The sequence below is a fragment of the Triticum aestivum genome, chromosome 2A (assembly GCF_018294505.1).
Source record: "Triticum aestivum cultivar Chinese Spring chromosome 2A, IWGSC CS RefSeq v2.1, whole genome shotgun sequence".
Taxonomy (NCBI): Eukaryota; Viridiplantae; Streptophyta; class Magnoliopsida; order Poales; family Poaceae; genus Triticum; species Triticum aestivum.
Genome location: NC_057797.1, coordinates 120,229,914 through 120,247,561, shown reverse-complemented (window position 1 = coordinate 120,247,561; position 17,648 = coordinate 120,229,914).

Genomic DNA, 17,648 nt, shown 5'->3' with positions numbered 1-17,648 from the left:
GGCGGAGCCCCCGTTGCCCATCTCTTCCTCGCTTGCTCGCTTCTTCTTTGCTTCATTGCTTGCTCCAATGTCGCCGATCAGAAGGTTCTCCGCCGAAGAGAAGGGGAAAACTCCCCTGGATGTCCCGGAGCCAGTCCCGCCGAAGAAGAGGTCGATCCATCACCGTGACGAAGCGGCGATGCAGGTGGTGGCGAGGCCTTTGTGCAAGCAGCCTCCACCGGGGTACCCGCTACCCCTGTATGCCCAAGCCGTGGGCTCGGGAGGACAAAGTGATGAGCAGCGCCGCCCACGCCGCATCCGGGGTCTCCACGCCACGGCAACGCGTGCTGTCCACGCCGCGGACTCCTCGCGCGAGTTGGTGCTGTGGGTGTCGATGCCTCCGAGCTCCTGGATCCGCTTCCCGCGGTTCTTCTCTAACGTGATGCCGCCGAGGGGGCCTCTCGAGCTCTGGCTACAGCATGCCGATTGCGGCGCTCCGGTGATCGGAGCGAAGATCGAAGCGGTCCCCACTGGCAAGATATTCATGACTCGCGGCTCAGGCGAGGTCGCACGGGTCTGTCGTGCGAAGGGTGCCCTCGCGATCCACTTCAAGTACGACGGTGCCTCCGCGCTCTCCTTCAATGTCTTCGACGCCGAGGGCCGCCGCCTGGAGTGCTGCTCCGGAGAGGAGCGCGAGGCTGATGCGTGCTCCGCTCACGACCACTCCAGCAGCAGCTGCCCTTGGGAGTCCAGCAGCTTTCCTGAGCTCTACGAGACTCCGGAGACGAGCGACGACAGCTACGTTCCCCCAAGTTCTCGCCGTGCTCGGAGCCGGGCTGCGGCGTCCGGCCGTCACCGCCGCTGATCTGGATGGGGTTGGCGTCGGCCTCCCATGGCCCACTATTGATGATGGCGTCCGCCACGGGAGGGTGTAGATATGATCCCCCTTAGCATCAACTTTTGTTTCCTGCGAAGAATCATGAATCACCCCATGGGGGCATGTAAGGATTTGTAATGCCTTTGTACTTATTTTCCTTGTTATGAAGATTTGATGAACACGTATCCCGTTAAGGCTTGGTCTCCCCTTTCTTTCCTCACGATAGCTTGTTGCTCTATGCTGATGGGTAACGGTCCCAAGGCGGCTACAGCCGTCGCTGGTATGCTAGTCACGATGCCGTGGTCAAGGCCAGGAGGTGCGTGGCCCGAGGTCCAGTAAGAGCCCCTAAGGCACGATGCTCAGGAGGTCCCCCTTAGCGCCCAAGCGGCCATGGTAAGGAAAGAACGGGAGATGACTTGGCTGCAACGGGGTTGCGGCATGGTGTGAGCGACTATTAGGCCCAAATATTTAGCCGATCCGAGGGCGAGACTTATCTTGCTGACTTCGCGGTGATTCCTGATGTTGCGCTAGGGCTGCGCGCCAACTTACACGACATAGCTAGGCCGGTCCGTATGAGTTTTCCTTCTCCCGAGCTCTTCTTAATGCTCTACGTCCTCAGGTCCCAGCCCTCGAGCGAGCTCAGCCGCCACTGGTATGATAGGTCGTGATGCCGTGGTCAAGGCCAGGGGGTGAGGGCTGGAGAGCCAGCAAGAGCTCCTGATTCGCGATGCTCAGGATCCCCCCTTTTAATGCGCAAGCGGATTGCACAAGAGAAAAGGAGACTCGCGGTGCCGCCTGCTATCCTTCCCGCGGGGTTCCTATGGACGGGCACAAGAAGAAACATGGTTTGCCGTTACTACCGCCTGCCTGCCGCTGGTTGGTCCGGATGAAGTGAAGGCACTGAGGGCCTGGTGAGGTGACGTGCACAGCGTGTGCCGCGAGCCAGAGCTCGATCACTCAGATTTGTCGGTCGTGGCAGGGATGGACCCATGCACCAGCGCCATGCCTGTGTAGAGGCCCTAAGGGAGGCGATGATCGAGCAGGTGATAGCAGTTGGCAGGTTAAGCATGAAGAGCAGATCGACTGGGATAAATGCTGGAAAATACATGCCACTGGGTCTGACCCGAGCGGTGTGGGGATGATGCAGCCGAGGGGCGCCCCCAACAATGTAAGCTAGAGACATAAGCAGAAGGGGTACATGCCACTGGGACGGACCCACGCGGCCTGGGAATAATGCAGCCCGAGGGGCGCTCCCAGGTTAAATGAACTTGGAAGATGTCGCCTGGTTCTATAGATGAAGTAGAGTTGGTGCAGCTGAAGCCACGCGTTGAAGGAATGACTCCTCATGAGCCACCGGGACCCTGAGCCTCGGGAGACTCCGGGAGCTCAGGAGGTTCCCTGAAGACCGTCGCCATCTCCTCCAAAACGGCGTGGAACCTGGCCTACTGAGCCACCAGGACTTGCCGCACGTTGCGCTAATAGACCGACGCCACGCTCGGCAAGCCGAAGGGCATGCGAACGTAGCTGTGTGGTGGACCCTCACAGCGGCCCGCACATGATGGCCAGAAGCGTTCCTGAGATGCGGCCCTGTTGAGCCCTGAGATGTCGATGCAGACGCGCAGTCCTGCACCCTCGCCTGGATGGTGAGCCGTGCTCGGTGAGCGGCTGTCGCCACGCATGGCTCTCGCGTCTTGTAGCTCTTGGGTGGTCTTGGTGATGAACTCCTGGGTGGTGGGCACTCCTTGCCCTGTGCTCTCCTAAGGAAGGCGTGTCGTGAAGCACACTTCCAAGTGGTGCCCAAGTGCCTCCCTCATGAGATTGGCAAGGTCCGAGGCTCTCCAGAAGAGAGCCCCCGAGCCCTGCCCGAGGAGGGCGCCGGGTGCGCTTTCCTATGCGGTGGAGGGAGGCGCCCCTGGAGCGGGCGCTGATCCCGACGAGGCTCCTGACGCGACGCCATCTTCTTAGGGTTCTGCGCGGCGCGATAACTTCTTCTTGGGGATGGTCTCAGGAGGGCCTTCACTTCTGCTGCCAGGGTTGTCGATTGCTGCGGCTTGGAAGGCGCGCTCAAGGGAGCACACCGCATCCCTTTCTTCACATGGGACCATGATAATTCCCCACTTCCTGGCATCTTGAGGACGTTGTAGCCATGGTGAGTGACTACCATGAACTAGGCCAGGGCTGGATACCCGAGTATGGCATTATACGGCAGGCGGATGTGCGCGACATCGAAGTCGATGAGCTCGGTGCGGTAGTTCTTGCGCTCCCCAAAGGTGACAGGCAGGTGGACTTGCCCTATCGGTGTGGTGGAATCATCAGTTACTCCTGAGAAAGGCTTAGTCGGCTGGAGCTGCTCATAGGGCACTTGGAGGTTGTCGAACGTGTCGACGAACAGGACGTTGAGCCCCGCGCTGCCATTGATGAGAGTCTCGGTGACTTGCACATTGCTAATGACTAGGGAGCACAGCATAGGGAGTGTGCCAGTGGTGGCCGCGCACTTGAGCTGGTCGGCCGAGTTGAAGGTGATGGCGCATTGGGACCACCTGAGCGGGTGCGTGGCCTCGAGCTTGAGGAGCGCCGCGTTCACCTCGCGAGTGAACTTTTTGAAGATGCGCTGAGAGACTGGGGCCTGAGCACCGCCCAAGATGCAAGCGACCACACGCAGCTCCTGGAAGCCCCCAGCCTCCTCGTCCTGGTGGTGGTCGTCGTTCCTTCTTGGCGGTGGCAACGGGGGAAGACCGGCGTTGCCCCGGGGGCGATCCTCATGAGGCGGATCCCTCCAGGCGCCCTCGCGAGGTTGGTCCTGCCAGCGGTCCTCACGAGGCCGGTCGCGCCTCTCCTGGCGCGGGCCACGGTCGTCCCAGCGTCCGCCTCCGCGTCCTCCTCCGCGGTCGTAGCCCCGGTCGTTGCGCTCGGGGCGTCGACCGAAGCGTCCTTCCCGTATGGCTCTGAGCTCTTGACAGTCGCTGGTGTTGTGGGTGTTCAGGTTGTGGAAAGCGCAGAATGGATGGCCATTCTTGGATGACTCGGGTTGATCTCTGCCTCGCTTGGTGTCGGGCTCTGCTGCGAGCACTACTGCCTCTTTGCGCTTCACGTCCTTGGCCTTGACCTTCTTTTCCTCCATTCCTATAGCTGGCAGCTCAAGGAGAGAGAGGCGCCCCTCCTCAGCTCTTGCGCACTTGTTTGCTAGGTTGAACAGCTCCTGAGATGTGCAAAGCTCTTCGTGGATAGCCAGCTCTTCCTTCATCTTGACGTCATGGATGCCGTCTGAGAACGCAGAGATGATGGCTTCGTCCGTGACCTTGGGGATCTTGAGGCAGGTGTTGTTGAAGCACTGGATGTACTTCTGGAGGGTCTCTCATGGCTGTTGCTTGATGCGGCGTAGATCGCCCGAGGCCGGTGGGCGGTCACGAGGTGCCCTGGAAGTTGGCGACGAAGTGGTCGCGCATCTCATCCCAGACGGAGATTGAGCCGTGCTGCAGGTTCAGGAGCCAGGAGTGGGCCCCATCCTTGAGAGCCATGGGAAATCAGTTCGCCATGACTTTTTTGTCGCCATTGGCCGCTTCGATGCTCAACTCATAGAGCTGCAGAAACTCCACGGGGTTGGCTGTGCCGTCGTATTGAGGAGGTAGATCAGGCTTGAACTTGCCTGGCCAGGCGACGCTATGCAGTTCAGGGGTGAAGGCACGGCAGCCGGCCGTGGTCGCCGGGGCCTGCTTCTGAGGCGGAGCTTGGTCTTGACGAGGTCTGTGCTGTGAAACTTCAGGCGGCACGCGGTCTTGACGAGGTGGTGCGGGGAGCGCCGGTGCAGCTTCTCACGGCCGCGGGATTTCTTGGCAGCTTCTTTCTTCACGCGTGGGCGCTGGGCGCGGTGGATCATGCCGCGGGGGCGCGCGCCTTGGTTCCAAGGCACCGTCTTGGGGTCAAGGCGGTGGAGGCACGCCATGAGCCCCGTCGCCCGCGGCTGGTTGAGGGGGAGGCAGAGAGTGGGACGGCGCCGGGGTGCCCCCTGTGGCAGGGACGAGCTCGGCGACGCGGTCGAGCCACTCCTCATAGAGGTCGTCGATGGGGCGGTAACGCAGGAGCTTGTTCGCCATGATGAGCGCTGCTCGTGCCTCCATGGGAGTGCGGTGCACGTGAGACGATGAACCAGCAGGGGTGAATGATGGAGTAGCGGTGCGGCCGCCCTGCCGCACCGAAGGATGCTGCGAAGATGCCTGCTGCTCGTTCCCCACCGGGCCGGTGGCAGCGTTGGCGGCGGGGGACAGAGAACGACGAGGTGGCCCGCCGATGAGAGCCGTCTGATGGATGCGGGCGGGGAGGGCAGCCCGATGCTCAGCTCGAGCACGGCGAGCGTCTGCCATGGAGACGACAGAGCGACAGTGCGATGGAAAGGAAGCTACGACGCACCCCTACCTAGCGCGCCAAATGTCGGATGTGGGGTTCCAGCAAACCCTTAAGGTTCGAACACTGGGGTGCGCGTGAAGTCTTTCCCTCCCACCGATCTATGCTCAAGCTCGCTAAGATCTTGCGGACGAACTCGACGAACTCGCAACACAGAAACACATGGGGTTTATACTGGTTCGGGCCACCGTTGTGGTGTAATACCCTACTCCAGTGTGGTGGTGGTGGATTGCCTCTTGGGCTGATGATGAACAATACAAGGGAAGAACAGCCTCCTGAGGTTGAGGTGTTCTTGTGCATATGAACTTGTGGTGTGTCTCTTAAGCTAAGATCTGATCTCTCTCTTTCTCTCCGTTTCTCCCCCTTTCTCTATGGTGGCTAGTCCTATTTATAGAGGCCCTGGTCCTCTTCCCAAATATCGAGCGGGAAGGGATCCAACAATGGCGGGCTAATTTGAAGGGGGCAGCTAGTACCAACTATCCTAACAAAAGTAGTCTTCGCCTGCACAAAGATCTGGTGGTGACGCCGTCTTCGGCTCCATGATGACCTCCGTCTTGTAGTCCATGGTCTTGGTCTTGTTGCACCGAAATGACAACCTTTGCCTGAGGCCTCGGTACTCCGCGGCTGCCTTGCCTCCTTTGCACCAAAGGGGAAACAAGGACTCTGCGTGCACTGGGGCCCGTCTGGCGCTCGCCTGGTGTCGATCGTCATGGCTCACGTCAGGAGAGCCTCGTGAGGTTCGCCTCGCCTTGATATCTCCGCTCATCGCGAGCCTACCTGACTAGGCCGCTCGGGAGGAGGTCTTGCATCGTCCGCCTCGCGAGGGTCTTGGATGCTTTGTTGGTGAAGATGGGCTGTACGGCCTGCTGGCTTCACCATGCCACGGGCCGCAGGCAGGCAAGTCTGGGGACCCCCGTTCCCAGAACACCGACACTGGCAGCTGTGGGAATGGCGCAGATCTTGCCGGTAAATCACCGAACGAGCCGCTGCGATGTCACGCTCCTCATCCAACAGGTCAAGTGCTTCCCGACGTGCTTTTTCATTGTCCGCTTCAACATAAGCCGCCACACGAGGTGAGTCATGATGGATGTCACTAGGGAGAACCGCCTCTGCTCCGTAAACCATGAAAAAAGGCGTGTAACCTGTCGATCTGTTGGGGGTGGTATTAATGCTCCATAACACAGAAGGTAACTCGTCCACCCAACAACCCGACGTCCTCTGCAGGGGAACCATAAGCCGGGGCTTGATGCCTCTCAAGATCTCTTGATTGGCTCTCTCAGGTTGACCATTAGATTGGGGGTGAGCCACTGATGATACATCAAGCCAGATATGCTCACGTTGACAAAATTCTTCCATAGCACCCTTGGAGAGATTAGTGCCATTGTCTGTTATGGTGCTGTGTGGAAAGCCAAAATGAAAGATCACCTTCTTCATGAATTGAACCGCCATTGCTGCATCACACTTACTGACTGGCTCTGCCTCTACCCACTTAGTGAACTTATCAACCGCCACCAAAAGGTGGGTATTCTTATCCTTGGATATTTTGAAAGGTCCAACCATATCAAGCCCCCAAACTGCAAATGGCCAAGTAGTTGGAATCATCCTCAATTCTTGAGCCGGTACATGAGCTCGTCGTGAAAATTTCGGACATCCATCACACCCGCTGACCAGGTCTTCAGCATCAGCATGAGCTGTTAGCCAATAAAACCCATGACGAAAAGCTTTAGCCACAAGAGATTTTGAACGGGCATGATGACCACAATCTCCTTCATGAATCTCACGCGGGATCTCATGGTCCTCTTCTGGAGAAACACAACGTTGAAACGCCCCTGTGACACTGCGATGATGTAGCTCTCCATTAACAATTGCCATTGACTTAGACCACCGGGTTATCCGCCTGGCTAAGGTTTCATCCTCAGGTAACTTGCCCCGGGTCATATAAGCCAAATAAGGGACTGTCCAATCAGGAATTACATGAAGAGCTGCCACCAACTGAGCCTCCGGGTCAGGAATAGCCAAGTCCTCCTCTATAGGTAACTTGACCGACGGGTTATGTAAAACGTCAAAAAAGACATTAGGCGGCACCGGTTTACGTTGAGAACCCAACCGGCTTAAGGCATCCACCACTTCATTTTTTCTTTGATCAACATGCTCAACTTGATAACCCTTGACGTGACCAGCAATAACATCCACTTCTCATTGATAAGCAGCCATGAGTGGATCCTTAGAATCCGCCACTTCACTTGTTGAGCCACCAAATCTGAGTCACCAAAGCACCTAACCCGGCGTCAGTTCATCTCCTTAGCCATCCGAAGACCGTGGAGCAAGGCCTCATATTCAGCTGCATTGTTAGTACAAGGGAACATCAAACGGATAACATAACAAAATTTATCACCTCAAGGGGAAGCAAGTACAACTCCAGCCCCCGAGTCCTCCAATTGCCTGGACCCATCAAAGTGAATAGTCCAATACGTGTTATCTGGCTTTTCCTCAGGCATCTGCAGCTCTGTCCAGTCATTAATGAAATCCACCAGCGCCTGAGACTTCATGGCCGTGCGAGGCATATATTTCAAACCACGAGGACCAAGCTCAATGGCCCACTTGGCTACCCGACATGTGGCTTCTCCGTTCTGAATAATGTCCCCTAAAGGAGCAGAACTAACCACAGTGATGGGATGACCCAGAAAATATTGCTTAAGCTTCTTACTGTCCATCAACACCCCATATACAAGCTTTTGCCAGTGCGGATATCTCTGCTTGGACTCAATAAGCACCTCATTGATGTAGTAAACCGGCCTTTGAACTGGATATTCCTTGCCTGCCTCCTTCCTTTCTACCACAATGGCTACACCGACAGCCCGGCTATTAGCAGCCACATATAACAACAAAGTCTCTTTATCAACAGGGGAAGCAAGCACGGGCGGCTCAACCAGCTGTTCCTTCAAGTCCTCAAACGCCGCATTAGCGGCATCACTCCAGACAAAATTATTTGCCTTTTTCATCATCTGATACAAAGGGATATCCTTCTCTCCCAACCTGCTTATGAACTGGCTTAACGCCGCAATATGACCCGCCAGACGTTGCACATCATTGACACACACCGGTTTAGCCACAGAAGTGATGGCTTTGGTCTTTTTCGGATTAGCTTCAGTGCCCCTGTTAGACACAAAAAAAACCAAGAGCTTGCCTACTGGCACACCAAAAACACACTTGGCCGGGTTAAGCATCATTTTATAAACCCGGAGATTATCAAAGGTTTCCTTCAAATAGTCTATCAATGTCTCCTTCTCTCTAGACTTCACCACAATATCATCCACATAAGCATGAACATTTCACCCAATTTGATCATGAAGGCAATTCTGCACACATCTCTGATAAGTCGCCGGGGCATTCTTGAGCCCAAAAGGCATGGACACATAGCAGAAGGCTCCAAAGGGATTTATGAAAGTTGTCTTCTCCTGGTCCTTAACTGCCATCTTTATCTGATGATAACCAGTATAAGCATCCAATAAACTCAAACGCTCACAACCCACCGCAGCATCAATAATCTGATCAATATGAGGGAGAGCAAAAGGATTAGCCGGACAAGCCTTGTTTAGATCCGTGTAATCCACACACATACGCCAAGTGCCGTTCTTTTTAAGTACCATCACCGGGTTAGCCAACCACTCAGGGTGAAACACCTTTAATAATAAACCCAGCCGCCAAGAGCCGGGCTACCTCTTCACCAATGGCCTTACGCCTCTCTTCGTTGAAGCGACGAAGAAACGGTTTGACCGGTTTAAACTTGGGATCAACATTAAGAGTGTGCTCATCGAGTTCCCTCGGTACACCTGGCATGTCTAAAGGTTTCCATGCAAAGATGTCCCGGTTCTCACAGATGAACTCGATGAGTGCGCCTTCCTATTTCGGATCTAGATTAGCACTGATGCTGAACTGCTTGGATGAATCGCTAGGAACAAAATCAACCATCTTGGTATCATCTGCCGATTTAAACTTCAAAATCGGATCATGCTCTGTAGTTGGCTTCTTCAAAGATGTCATATCCGGCGGATCAACATTGTCTTTGTAAAATTATAACTCCTCCGTTGCACAAACCGACCCAGCATAAGCCGCATCACCTTCTTCGCATTCCAAAGCTATCTTACGGCTCCCATGCACTATAATGATCCCCTTGTAACCCGACATCTTGAGCTTCAGGTAAACATAACAAGGCCGCGCCATGAACTTAGCATAAGCCCGCCGTCCAAATAGAGCGTGATACGGGCTATGAATCTTGACTACTTCAAAGGTCAATGTCTCTGACCTAGAGTCATGATCATCTCCAAAAGCAACTTCTAGGGCTATCTTACCAATTGGGTACATTGACTTACCAGGCACCACGCCATGGAAAACAATGTTTGACGGTTTAAGATTTTTATCCGTCAACCCCATGCGAGGGAAAGTTCTATAATAAAGGATATTGATGCTGCTTTCTCCATCCATGAGTACCTTGGTAAACTTATACCCTCCGACCTGAGGTGCGACCACCAAAGCCAAGTGACTCGGATTATCAACCCGGGGCGGGTGATCTTCCCGACTCCACACAATGGGCTGCTCAGACCAGCACAAGTAATGGGGAACCGTCGGCTCAACAGCATTAAATGCCCTCTTATGAAGCTTCTGGTCACGCTTACATAAGCTAGTGGTTAAGACATGATACTGTCCACTATTCAACGGCTTCAGGTTGCTCTGATAACCAAACTGTTACTGGTGTTGACTCCCCTGATTATTCTGCTGATCCTAACCACCCTGGTTGCCGTGATTACCTTGATTTCCTTGGAACCCAGAGCAAGAGCCGCCACTGCCATAACCCGATCCGTGAGAGCCGGATCCCGAACCGCCACCTGGCCCATGACTGTCTTGAAAAACATTGGAATTCGTTTACTCCTTCATAATGTAACAATCCTTACAGAGGTGCCCGGACGGTCTTTATCGCGTACCATGTCTTGGGAAGAGCTGATTTAGCATCTGTTCAAGATTGAAACCGGATCCACCAGCCCGTGGGGGCGGTTTACCCTTACGATGCTGCCATTATTCTGTGCATTGGTGTTATCCACAAAGTCAAAACTATTATCAACTTTGCGCTTACCGTTGCCTCCTTGGTTCGCCGGGTTATGCTGCTGCCCTTGGTGTTGCTGCTCTTCTTTCCCTTTCCCGGCTTTTCGTCATCAGACTTGGGGTCCTTGGTACCATCAGAGTCAACATACTTAACCAGAGCCACCATCAGTGTCCCCATGTCATTGCAGTGGCGTTTGAGCCGTCCTAATTTTTGCTTTAGGGGCGTGAAACAACAATTGCTTTCCAACATCAACACTGCTGAGTCGGCATTGATGCGATCCGACGAGTGCATGATTGTTGAGACCCGGCGCACCCAATGGGTTGTCGATTCACCTTCTTCTTGGACACAGGAGGCTAAATCCAAAATTGACATGGGCTGCTTACATATATCCTTAAAATTCTAGATGAACCAGGCTTTTAACTCGGCCCATGACCCGATGGAATTGGCAGGGAGCCCCTTCAACCAAGTGCGGGTCGTTCCCTCCAACATCAAGGGGAAATACTTAGCACATGCAGCATCGCTGACATCTAGCAATTTCATAACCATCTCATAACTCTCAATCCACGCCTCAGGAGGTAAATCGGCTGTATAATTAGGCACCTTGCGAGGACCCTTGAAATCCTTAGGCAGGCGCTCATTACATAGAGCCGGCACTAAACATGGCACACCCAAATTCCTGAAGGTTACACCTAGATCCACATAAGTGGTCGGACGAACCGGAGTTGGTTGACGGGCCGCATACTGTGCCGCCAGCTCGGCCTCTCGACGTGCTCTACCTTGATCCACTATGCTTTGAGCATCAGCGCCGCCGCCCGCCTGATCATGTCCACGAGGCGGGTTATGGTTCCGCCCACTGCTTGACACAGCCGGCTCATAAATATGCCTGCTGTAACTCTGGCTCGGGCGAGGGGTGGAATGAATCTTGTCATGACTGTAAGAATAAGCCTGCTGCTGTACCAGTGCTGTCTGAAGGAGCTCTTTAGCCCTTCGTGTTTCAACTGCCATTGGTGACTCGCCTTCAACCGGGAGAGCCGCCAATCATGACGCCGCAGCAATCATGTTATCCAAAAGGTTAGAGTAATGACCCGGTGGCGTCGGCACGTGCCGCAGCAGGTTATTGTTCTGATGAGGCGGGTCCGTCGTGCGCGGCTGAATCGGCGTACCCGTCCCAGGTGCTTCGACTCGATTCACCACTGTCGGGTTACTGGTTCCTGCTCCTGGCGTGTTAAAGAGATTTCTTGCCTCATAAACTGAGGGCAGACGAGTCTGATGCCTCCTGCTCATGACTTCGTTTGAAGCGTTCTAATCTAGCATGAGCCGGTATGACTGCGACTGAATCCGTTGCGCCTGAGCATCCAAAGCAGCCCGCTCCTCGGCCATCCTAGTGTTTTGTGTTCTTAGCTCCTCCTTGGCCTGTGCTATCTCATCGCGCAATTTTGCGACCGCCGCATTATGCTGATCCTGATCTGCCGGGTTAACCACTGCTGTTAACAATGCTGTCAGCTTATCCAGTAGGTCAGTTAAGACCTGACCCGGTGGGCGCACTGGGTCTCCAGCCCCGGCGGCCGTTGCCGCTGCTGACCCGGAAATTAGCTCTACTGCCGTCGACGAGTGCTGCACGGGCTGTGTACTGGCCATCAAGATTGCAACCCGGTTCGGCGGCTCACAGGGGTCCGGAATACTATCGACATCAGAACAACCCCCAAGCCGGCCGTCTTGTAGTTGATACAATGACTCGGTGTCACCAGTGGATGACTCGCCATCAGAGTAAATGACGGTCTCACCACCAGATGTTGATCTATCCTCAGGTTCTGCTCCATGGATAAACCCCACGAAGGTACGATTCATGGCGGGCCGAACCCAGGCTAGTCTCGCACGCTGAGCCGTCTCGATGATGTCGGTGTAGATGTCCAGCTCAGGGCCCAGTTCGCCGATCTTGCCGATGAAGATATGAATTCCGCCGAAGGGAACCCGGTACCGGTACTCAATTGAGACGGCCTCGGGGCCCCAGCCTGCATCATCGATGTAGAGCTTGCCGCGACGACTCTTAGTCATCCGGCCCACGGCATATCCCTTGATCCCTTTGAAGAAGGCACCAACTGGTGTGGAATTGTCACGGCAGATGTCCTAGTGTGAGGACTTAGTCACGGAGCCATCCGCGATGAGGTTAGCTTAAAGGGGTTAATCAGGACAAAGGACATGAGGAGTTTATACTGGTTCTGCCCCTTGCGGTGAAGGTAAAAGTCTAATCTAGTTGGAGGTGGCATTGCTAGGGTTTCGATGAGCAGGGAGCAAATACGCTTAACCTGGCTCTCGATTTGTTGTTTCTTGTCCTAAGCCGCCGCTGGGTCGTCCCCTTATATACACGGGGTGACGCCCTGCGGCCTACAGAGTCCCGGCCGGCTCATACAATGTATCCGGCTCGGCGACCTTTCTTACAAGACTTACAATACAAGTCTATATACATGGCGGTTTATACCTGTGGGCCTTAAGCCGCCTTCGGGTTTTGGGCCCTCTACTAAGTCTATCTATGAACCGCCATTGTTAATATGCTCTTGGGCTTCATTGAGATGAACTGCCATAGGGATGACCCGGCCCCTCCTGAGCGGGTCATACCTGATAGTCATATCCCTAACAGTAAGGTATTTTAAGAGTTTGTTCTGAATGTTGTCTATGTAATGCCAGGCCTTGTGAGTTTGATTGAAAAGTTCAGCTTGGAATGCTGTGGCATGCGGCATCAGGAGCTATTCACCATGCCTCGTGAGAATAATGCTTCATATTGTTTTGCATGTTGAGCTAATGCATGTGATTTGCATGTTATGAAGATCGTCCTATTCTGTTGTTTATGTGCTTAAGAAGTTCATTGTCTTATCTTTCATTCATAGCCTATACGACAACTCGGGTAGGTAGAGGTGAAACCATATGATCTTCCGACCAACTCATCATCTTAGGTCGTGATTGCATCATCATTTTCCAACCAGAACTGCTTGTCAAACTGACGCTTGTAAATAAAAGCAGATGGTCTTAGGCAAAGCGTTTGGTTGGTAAATTTCGACTAGTAAAATATACACTGGTCTCTCAAATTACACGCGTAACACGCTGGTTTTCGTTACAGACCTCGGGCCCTCGGTTTCATTACGCCTGTATTTTACGCGTTGTTTCCGATGACGAGTAAATTACACTTGTATCTTAATACAGGTGTGAAATAAACCAGAGCTCCCAAGCGCGGCCTTACCGTTTCATGCCGTCTCAGTCTCTCGAAGGTGCTCATAGGTGTCCAATGATCCTGGTTCCTGAATGAGCAGCGGGCACTATATCAGACCATCTATAGGGCCTACAAGGCCCTCTCCGTCGTCCTTCGAGTTGTTGCGCTCACCGTGGCGCCGCCGTCTAGCATTGTCAACATGGTAAACGAACATGAGGAATGAGGAGATGACTTTACTTGGAGAGGATGACAGTGGGGACCCACCAGGGCCATAGCCGCATGCACGCAAGTGCCTCCTTATTATATACAACTGTAATTTTTTTGCTTCCTCCTTGTTTCCTGACATCACAGTCCCACACCGTTGTCAACCTATGTAGTCAATAAATGAGAGAACTGCACAAGGAGCGGCTGACAGCTGGGACCAAACAGCTCGAGCAGTATTTGTGTTTTTGAGGTGTGAGCACTGCAGTGAGCGATGTTTTCGTTGTTGTTCAGAGGAGAGCAGGGTATTAACTAGGTGGGCTGTGGCCCGTCTAGCCTAGGCCAAATATCCAGCCCAGATATTAAATTTTTTCAAGCTGAAAATGGCTAGCCCAGCTATAATTTTTTTGAGAAATACCCAGGCAAGGTCAACTAGTTATTCCAAGAAAATGGGCTTTAAGAAATAATAAATGGGATGTAATTATAAAAACTGGGCAGTAACTATAAAAAATGCACCAAACACATAATTACTTTACAAAATATTATTTTTGGATTTTAAAATTTTTAATTTCATTAATTGTTGCGCGCGCAATGTTTCGTTAGATTTTTACGTAATACAAATTTATATTGAAATTGTATTTAATCTGACTAGAAATTTCGGGATAAAAATATTTCGGATCCCATCGAAATGTGGGAAATTTTATTGAATTCTGTTTTGAACGGTTGGTTGAAATTATTAATCGTTGTCCTAGCTAAAAAATGGGATGTACTTTAAACAAACTGTAAATGGGTTGTAGTAAATTCCATTAGAATTTAAAAATGGGTTGTACATTCTTACAAATTGAATATGGGCTATAGTTCTCTGCCACACACATGTTGATGTAGGGTAGAACCCTAATCGCCCGATCTTTCACGAAAGGAGCGGATCCCGCGAAGAACATGAGGAACACGAGGGGAAAACGAGGGAAATCACGAGGGGAAACACGAGAGAATCACTCAACCAATAAGAAATAGTCACACATGTGCTAGATCCTTGAGTACATAAAGTAAGATACACGATCCACGATCAACTAGGGATGATACACGGTAACCGGTCTTCTCCGTGAGGAGGTCTTGAAGTTCTTGTCCAAAAGGAGGTCTTGAATCCAAACGGATCTTCTCCGTAGAGGCCGCGGTCTCTCTCGTGGAGTAGATCCGATGTGGATGAGCAACGCTCTATCTCTAAAATGAGCTAAACCAATGCTAAACCTAGGAAGTTGAATGGGATGGAGTATATATAGTCTAGGGGAGAAGGGATACACGGGCCTCGGCCCTTCACTGTGCGCAGACAGGGGAGGCCGGATGTCCGGGGCCTAGGAGATGCTCTTGGCTCCTTCCGTTGGTTCTCCTCATGCGTGGACTTGGGGACTTGTACATCTTAATGCGCATCTTCGGGAGGGCCCTCTTGGTGTCTAATCATGCACAACACGTCGGACTTAGGTAGTAAGCATGTCTCATGCATAGAAAGTGGAAGTTCGAAGAGGAGTGAGTTCACCTTATCTTTGATAGCTTTGGCTCGGGCTCGTGTCATTGGTCCAAGTGGTGTCGTTGGAGGTGTCAGTACGTCCATGGGGATGATCATGGGATGCTCCCCATCAACTCCCCTCCCTTGGGGAAGATCCGTCCTCGGATCGAAATCCTCATCACCATGGTAGGGCGAGAGATCTTTGATGTTGAAGATGTCGCTCATGGAGTACTTTTCACGAGGGATGTCGATCTTGTATGCGTTGTTGTTGTAGCGTGCAAGCACCTTGAATGGTCCACCCGTGCATGGTCGAAGTTTGGACTTGCGTTCTTGGGGAAAGCGGTCCTTGCGAAGGTGTAGCCACACGAGGTCTCCAATGTTGAATATCGTAGGGTGCTTGTTGACGTTGAGCTTGGTCGCAAGGCATTGTACTTGGCGCTCGATGGTGTTTCTTGTATCTTCATGCACCTTCTTGAGATGGGTCGCTCGTGCACTTGCGTCCAAATTGATGCGCTCGTGGAGTGGTAGAGGGAGAATATCCAATGGTGACAAAGGGTTGAATCCGTAGACAACCTCGAAAGGGGACTTGCCGGTTGTTGAGTGTCTTGCTCAGTTGTAGGCGAACTCGGTGATGGGTAGACACTCCTCCCACTCTCTTTTTTTGATATTTTTCTTGATGAGTACTCGAAGGAGAGCAAAGAGTGTGCGGTTTGTCACCTCCGTTTGGCCGTCAGTTTGAGGATGGTACACCATGGAGAAGAGTAGCTTGATTCCGAGCTTGGCGCATAGGGTCGTCCAAAAGTAGCTAAGGAACTTGACGTCGCGGTCCGAGACGATAGTCTTTGGCACACCATGGAGACGCAATATTTCCCTACAAAAGTGATTAGCAACATGTGAAGCATCATCTATCTTGTTGCAAGGAATAAAATGTGCCATTTTTTGAGAAATGGTCCACAACGACAAATATGGAATCTTTCCCATTTTGAGTCCTAGGCAAACCAAGTACAAAGTCCATGGTAATGTCTTCCCACGTTTGGTATGGAATTGGTAAAGGCATATAGAGTCCATGAGATTGAGCTTTGGACTTAGCTTTGCGACATGTAGAACATCGGTTGGCGAAATGATTGACGTCCCGAAACATGTTTGGCCAAAAGTAGCTCTTCGAGAACGTGGCGAACATCTTGTCGCGTCCGAAGTGTCCCATTAAGCCTCCTCCATGAGATTCCTGCAAAAGCAACAAACAAAGAGAGGACTCGGGGATGCAGAGTTTGTTAGCTCTCATAAGATATCCATCTTTGATGTAATAGCGTTCCCAAGATGTATTCGACAAACACTTGGCATAAGGAGTAGCAAAAGTTGCATCATGCTCATACAAGTCTTTGATATGCTCGAAGCCAATGACATCTAACTCAAGTTGCGTGACAAGCATGCACATGCGGGAAAGAGCATCCGCTACGATGTTTTCTTTTCCCTTAATGTACTTTATGACATAGGGAAAAGACTCAATAAATTCACTCCATTTAGCATGACGCTTGTTCAACTTTGTTTGTCCCTTAAGATACTTGAGAGTCTCATGATCGGTATGAATGATAAACTCATGGGGACGAAGGTAATGTTCCCATTCATGCAAAACGTGGGCTAAAGCATATAACTCTTTTTCATAGATGGGATAATTGAGTTGCGCTCCGAAAAGTTTCTCATTAAATAAGTTATGGGGCGCTTCTCTTGCGTTAACACACCTCCTATGCCATCACCACTAGCATCGCAATGAATTTCAAAAGGCTTGTCGAAGTTGGGTAAAGTAAGCACGGGAGCATGATTAAGCAAATTCTTAAGCTCATTGAATGTGATATCTTGGGATGGTCCCCAAATAAAAGGCGCATTCTTCTTGCTCAAAGCATGCAAAGGCGAAGCAATGGTGCTAAAATCCTTCACAAAGCGACGATAGGAACCCGCAAGGCCAAGAAAACTACGCACTTGATGCAAGTTGGTTGGTTGCGGCCAAGTCTTAATAGTATTGATCTTGGACTCATCAACATGAACACCCTTAGAGGAAACAACAAAACCCAAGAAAACGAGCTTATCAACACCAAAAAGGCATTTCTCCATATTAGCATAGAGGTGCTCTTTTCTAAGAGTTTGCAAAACGGTGCGGACATGGGTGACATGCTCTTTGATAGATTTGCTAAACACAAGAATGTCATCAAAGTAGACCACAACAAATATACCAATGTAAGGGCGAAAGACATGATTCATGAGGCGCATAAAAGTGCCCGGTGCTTTCGAAAGACCCATAGGCATGACTAACCACTCATACAAACCAAACTTGGTTTTGAAGGCGGTTTTCCATTCATCACCCTCTTGTATGCGGATTTGATAG